The sequence below is a fragment of the Rhinopithecus roxellana genome, chromosome 18 (genome assembly GCF_007565055.1).
Source record: "Rhinopithecus roxellana isolate Shanxi Qingling chromosome 18, ASM756505v1, whole genome shotgun sequence".
In the NCBI taxonomy this organism is placed as follows: domain Eukaryota; kingdom Metazoa; phylum Chordata; class Mammalia; order Primates; family Cercopithecidae; genus Rhinopithecus; species Rhinopithecus roxellana.
Window position 1 is genome coordinate 30,348,199 of NC_044566.1, and position 7,581 is coordinate 30,355,779.

Here is a 7,581-nt window from a genome sequence, read left to right on the forward strand (position 1 = left end):
ACCATATGACCCAGCCATCCCACTACTGGGTATATACCCGAAGGATTATAAATCATGCTGCTATAAAGACACATGCACACATATGTTTATTGCGGCACTATTCACAATAGCAAAGACTTGGAATCAACCCAAATGTCCATCTGTGACAGACTGGATTAAGAAAATGTGGCACATATACACCATGGAATACTATGCAGCCATAAAAAAGGATGAGTTTGCACCCTTTGTAGGGACATGGATGCAGCTGGAAACCATCATTCTTAGCAAACTATCACAAGAACAGAAAACCAAACACCGCATGTTCTCACTCATAGGTGGGAACTGAACAATGAGATTACTTGGACTCGGGAAGGAGAACATCACACACCAGGGCCTATCATGGGGAGGCGGGAGGGGGGAGGGATTGCATTGGGAGTTATACCTGATATAAATGATGAATTGATGGGTGCTGACTAGTTGATGGGTGCAGCACACCAACATGGCACAAGTATACATATGTAGCAAACCTGCACGTTATCCACATGTACCGTAGAACTTAAAGTATAATAATAATAATAATAATAATAATAATGAAAATTCCAAACTTATACTTTGCACAGTTATGGAAGGCTAAATGCTATCCCTGTGGTGTTGGAATCCCAAACTGAGAATTTAAAATCTCTGATATCTTGGCAAAAATTGTGAAGTTGCAACATAGGAAAATATATTCAACCCAAGGCACATGAAACTTTCCAAGAAAACAAAGAGAAAAAATTATCTGCCAAACAATAAAACACAAGGAAACAGGGAGGGTCAGCAGATAGAACAAATGAGAAATGGCACTATAAAAAAATAATTTGAAGAAAAAAATTTAAAATATGCTTAATATAATAAGCATGTAACAAAGAGAAACTATGATGAAATATGACTAATGAAGTAGAATTTCTAGAAGAAAATCTTGCAAGCTGGAAAGAGGGAGGAGGAAATTACCCATTAAAAAGGCCAGAAAAGAAATTATACTGATAGAAGCCGAAAGACATTGAAATAATAACTTCAAATAGTTGGTAAAAATAACTGTCAAATTAAAATTCTACAGCCAGCAAAGCTATAATTTTTAAAGGAACAAAAATAGAGATACTTTAAGACAAACACTAAAAATTTTCGCATTTAGAGACAATACTCAATAAAAAACAAAAAAAAATCAAAAGGCACACTTCTATTAAAAAGAAATTAAATTCAGAAGGAAGGAGTAGTATGTGAAGAAAATGGTATGTAAAGGAATTGTAAAAATTTAAGTGAATCTGAAGAAAGAGTAACTCTTAAGATCCAGGAATACTACTTGTAATAATAATCAAGTATGTTGAAGGCATTATAAACAAGATGAAAGTACAATATTGAACAACAATAATATAAAATGTCAGTGGTAGATTATAATTAAAATATTATAAGAATATTGTTGTTCAATAAGAGGTTTAGAAATATTTACTGTTTCAGATATTATTAAATCAACTACACATGGTAAAAGGCAATTAAGGGCAATTGCCACAAGAACAGACATTGAATGTATAACTTCCAAAGTTAAAAGAGGAGATAAAAAGCAAAACAAAAATAAAAACAATAAAAGCCTCAATACGACTAAAAACAGAAAAAGATTAAAAAGCATAATAAATGCAAAACACAAAATAAGATGTTATAAATTAGTACTCCCCAAATCAGTAATAATACTAAATGTAAATGGATTAAACTACTTTGTTGACTTTCTCCCTGACTTATGATGGTTTGACTTACCAGGTTTTTATTCAACAATAGTATAGAAGTAATATGCATTCAGTATACTCCCCAACTTATGATGGAGTTTATCCATATGTAACCCCATCATAATTCATGAAGCATGTGTACTCAGATTAGAATAAAATTTTAAAAATAAACATCACAATCCAGATCTATTTACAACAGAAGTACCAAAATGCAACAAAACAAAAATATTGAGTATAAAGAAATGAAATATGCATATATATTTGGTAAAAACTAAAATATAATAAAACTAGTCAGGCAATACTAAAATAGAACACAGTAAAAATTAAGGCAAAACTAATTTTTATGGCTAAAGATATATATTTTTTAAAGACAAAAAAAATTCACCTGACAGATGTAACTATCCCAGATACTTATGCATGGAACAGTAGAACCACAAAATATATAAAGTCAAAAGTTCCTGATTATAAGGAGAGCTGGGCCAAGCCACTATCAGAACAGGGTCTTTTTTAAAAAACACATTTCTTCCAAAAATGTGTACATTCAGGCATTTAAGAAACAACAAAGGTGTAAAAGATTTGGACAACACTAGGCGTATATGGAACCTCATATCTCACAATCAGTGGACACACACTTTTTTAAGGCATACATGCAATATTTTAAAAAAATCAGCTATGTTCTGGAGCATGTATGAAGTATCAGCAAATAAAAAAGAATAGATTTTCTTGATGACATATGATTTATAGCATCTTTTCACATGCTTATTTACCATTTATACCTTTTCTTTGATGGGGAGTCTGTAAAGGTCTCTCACCATTTTTTCAGTCAATTGTTTGTTATGTTGAATTTTAAGAGTTATTTTGATATTTTATATAACAGTTCTTCATCAGATATGTCTTTTGAAAACATTTTCTTCTAGTCTGTGGCTTATCTTTTTCTTATCTTTGCAGTGTCTTTTGTAGAAGAGAAACTTTCACTATATAGTGAAGGCCAGCTTATCCATTCTTTTTCTCTCATGGATTACACCTTTAGTGTTGCATCTAAAAACTCCTTGCCAAACCCAAGGTCATTGAGATTTTCTCCTATGTTATTTTCTAGGAGTTTTATAGTTTTGTGTTTTACACTTAGGTCTGTGATCCATTTTGAGTTAATTTTCGTGAAGAGTGTGAGGTCTGTGTCTAGGTACATCTTAATTTTGGCATGTAGATGTCAAGAGTATCTTTTCTTCACTGTATTGCCTTTGGTCTTTTGTCAAAGATTAATTGACTATATCTGTGTAAGTCTATTTCTGGACTTTTTATTCTGTTCCATTTATCTATTCATCTATTCTTTCTTCAATACTACACTGTCTTGGCTGCTATTGCTTTGTAGTTAAGTCTTGAAATCAGGTAATGTCAGTCCTCCAACTTCGTTCTTCTCTTTCAATATTGTGTTGGCTATTCTGGGAGTTTTTCCCCTTCATATAAACTTTAAAATCAGTGAAATAGGTCATCAGGGAAATGCACATTAAGGCAACAATAAGATAAAGCTACACATGTATTAAAATGGCCAATACCCAGAACACTGGTAACACCAAATGCTGATGAGGATGTGGAGCAACAGAAATTCTCATTCACTGCTAGGCAGAACATAAAATGATACAGCTACTTTGGAAATTGGGTTAGTAGTTTCATCCAAAGTTAAACGTACTCACATCATACAATCTAGCAATCTTACCGTATGGTATTTCCCAAAAGGAATTGGAAACTTACATTCACACAAATATCTGTACACAGATGTTTATAGCAGCTTTCTTCACAACTGCCAAAACTCGGAAGCAACTAAATTATCTTTCAGTAGGTAAATGGATAAACTGTGACACATCCAGACAATGGAATTCATTGAGTGCTAAAAAGAAATGAACTATCAAGTCACAAAAATATATGAAGGAAACTTAAGTGCATATTGCTAAGTGAAGCCAGTCTGAAAAGGCTATCTACTACATGATTCCAACTCCATGGCACTCTAGAAAAGGCAAAACTGTGGAGTCAGTATAAAGATTAATGGTTTCCAGAGGTTAGAGGGGAAGGGGGAATAGATAGGCAGAGCACAAAGGATTTTAGGGCAGTGAAACTGCTCTGTAGGATACTACAATGGTGAACACATATTATACATTTATGCAAATGCATATAATGCACAATATTTAGAGTGAAACTTAACGTAAACTATGGTCTTTGGATGATAATGATGTGTCAGTGTGGTTCATCGATTGTAACAAATGAACCACTCCAGTAGGGTTGTTGATAACAGGAGAGGCTATGCATGTTGGGGGACAGGGATGTATGGGATATCTCTGTACTTCCCATTACATTTTGCTGTGAACCTGAAACTGTTTTAAAAAAATAGTCTACTACATTTATGCAGCCAATAAACATGAAAAACAGCTCATCATCACTGGTCATTAGAGAAATGTGAATCGAAACCATAATGAGATACCATCTTATACCAGTTAGAATGGCAATTACTAAAAAAGTCAGGAAACAACAGAGGCTGGAGAGGCTGTGGAGAAATAGGAACACTCTTACACTGTTCGTAGGAGTGTACATTCGTTCAACCATTGTGGAAGACAGTGACGATTCCTCAGATCTACAGTCAGAAATATCATTTGACCCAGCAATCCCATGACTGGGTATTTACCCAAAGGATTATATATCATTCTACTATAAAGACATATGCACATATATGTTTACTGCAGCCCTATTTACAATAGCAAAGATGTGTAACCAACCCAAATGCCCATCATTTATAGACTGGATAAAGAAAATGTGGCACATATATACCATGGAATACTATGCATCCATAAAAAAGGATGAGTTCATGTCCTTTGCAAGGACATGGATGAAGCTAGAAACCATCATTCTCAGCAAACTAACACCGGAACAGAAAATCAAACACCACATGTTCTCACTCGCAAGTGGGAGTTGAATGATGAGAATGCATGGACACAGGGAGGGGAACATCACACACAGGGGCCTGTGGCAGGGTGGTGGTCAAGGGCAGGGAGAGGCATTAAGACAAATACCCAATGCATGTGGGACTTAAAATCTAGATGATGGATTGATAGGTGCAGCAATCCACCATGGCACATGTATACCTATGCAACAAACCTGCACAATCTGCACATGTATCCCAGAGCTTAAAGTAAAATTTTTTTTAAAAGTCTGTTAAAAAAGGAATCCATATCACTTGGATGATATTCTCTAACAACAATATAAATAGCAATATCAATAGTAAAATATTGCTTAAATAAACAATCATTTGAAGAGTGAAAAATATGCTAAATAATTTACTGGTTACAAAAATAATAGAAATTGGAAAATACTTAGAAATGAATATGACAAGTAAGTATACTTGGATTCAACAGATGGTAGAAACCACCAGGGAACACAGCAGAGGTGCTTCTAAGTGGAAGAATCCTTTATAAATTTATGTTTCAGGATTTAGAAGTTAATTTTCATGATGGATCATTATTGTACAACAAATTGTCCAACCAGAGAATTAAAAAAAAAAAAAAAAAAAAACAATAGATATAGCAAATGCCCAGAGATAGGAGAAGTCTGGCAAAAACTTATCAAGTATTTGCAGCCAAATCTATCTCAGCTTTTAAATAAAGAATGCTTCTAAATGAATGTAGGTTCTTTTTTTTTTTTTTTTTTTTTTGAGACGGAGTCTCGCTCTGTCGCCCAGGCTGGAGTGCAGTGGCGCGATCTCGGCTCACTGCAAGCTCCGCCTCCCGGGTTCACGCCATTCTCCTGCCTCAGCCTCCTGAGTAGCTGGGACTACAAGCGCCCGCCACCGCGCCCGGCTAATTTTTTGTATTTTTAGTAGAGACGGGGTTTCACCATGGTCTCGATCTCCTGACCTTGTGATCCACCCGTCTCGGCCTCCCAAAGTGCTGGGATTACAGGCGTGAGCCACCGCGCCCGGCCGAATGTAGGTTCTTACATGGAAATGTAGTTACCTATATCCTCTGCCCCCATTTCAGTTCTGTTAAATAAATATGTAAAGGCTAAGATGTGTAAACACCAAAATAGGTAATAGGAACACACAGATGAATCAGACATAGTGCCTGTCTTTGAGGAGATTTTAGACTACTGAGAGAGATACGCCTAAAAATGTATGGATTGAATCAAGTGTGAGAAGTGCAAAGCTTTGCCCTATGTGTTGTGGGACCACAGAGGATGGATACTTAGTTCAGCATGGGGTTCAAGAATGGCTCTTGAAAGAAAAGGCTATGCAGGTTTCCTAAAGCATCAAATCACTTTTCCTATACATGACCTAACCCTCACAATTCAAGCAAAATGTACTAAAAATGTTAATGTCTCTGAATTTGTTCTGAAGTAGCTAGAACAAGTTCACAAATAATTTATCAACTTCTCAAGTGCATTGCTCAAGACAATTCCAAAAAGGGGAAAGAAAAAAAAATAGTTACTTGTATTAGGAGTCATCAGCAGAAATAAGGACTTCACTGGGGCATCTCCTGCAAGGCCCTTCCTAAAACTTTGTAGAGTTTTTGGAAACAGCCGTTTAGGGTAAGCACCAATATATAACAGCACAATATTACATTTTTTAAGTTTCAGTCTTAAAATTAGCATTCCAAAAACCAGACTGGAGAGAGGACAAGGACACAGGTAAGCATTATGATGTCTGTTTGCTGCTTGCCCTCTGGGTGTAAGCACAACAGTAGGTACTTGCACGGGGCAGACAGATTGATCAGAAGATCATGGTCCAACCTCGCAAGGCTGACTGTCACAAGGCCTAAAGAAAGTGGCTGCTGCATTTGAAATGTTTTATTTAACCATGTATAAGTTTAAAAGCAAAAGTGATTAAATTCGCTCAAGTAAAATTTCCATGTCTGGTCTCATCCGTATCTGCCCATAAATGAGACTTACTAAACCTCCCCTGGCTCTAAAACCAGAATGAAAATTTACAAATAAAGAAAGCACCAGAACACATTGTTTAACAGATCTCAGTCACTTTGCTGTCATGAGGTCCTCCTAGGTCACTTTCAGTTCTAAAAATGTATGTGGCACCTTAGAAAAAAATATCACCTAAGCCAGCAATATTTTCAGAGGCCAAGCCTTGCTCAACTGGACCATCTGGTATGATGAGTGTTTTAACAGCTGCCACTCTGTAAAGGGCTTCTCCATTACCCATTCCTGCCAGAGTTGCTGGCTTGCTCTAGTTTACTTCCTCTCCAGCTTTTCTTCTTTGAAGATTTGTGTTTGTGCAACTGTGGTGCCCAGTTAATTGTATTTATTTTAGGTATTTTCTACTTTGTATGGGTTGAACTGGCTTGAGAGAGATCATGCTGCTTTTGGCAGGGGGTGGGTAGTTACAAAATTTTCAAGATAGGTCATCACATTTTGAAATATGTGTAAGTATGTGTGTACACGCGCATGTGTTTCAGAATTTAAGTGTGAGAGCAAATAAGTCCCTCGGAGTGTGTTTTGCTTGTTTTCTAGAACACAAAGAACTTTTGAAGTTTGGTTAATTTCCATGCCAAGAGTTCTGTGGAGTCAAGAGGCAGCACCCCCACTGTGAAACCAATGGAACTCTCTTCAGGGATGCTCAGTGAAAGATAAAATTTTAAAATATACAGAACACAGAAACTCACCAGCACCTGCAAAACCAGACTCGGGATTTGCCACTTGTTTCTTGGAATTTAGGCTGCCCTGGGTTATGGGGGCTTTCTGTTTCTTTGCCTAAACATTCTTTTACTATTATTGAAACTCAGACCTAATTTTGCTTAGCTTTCCTTTGTTTTCAAGCATGGTCATTGTGATGGTTGTTACTGAGTGTCAACTT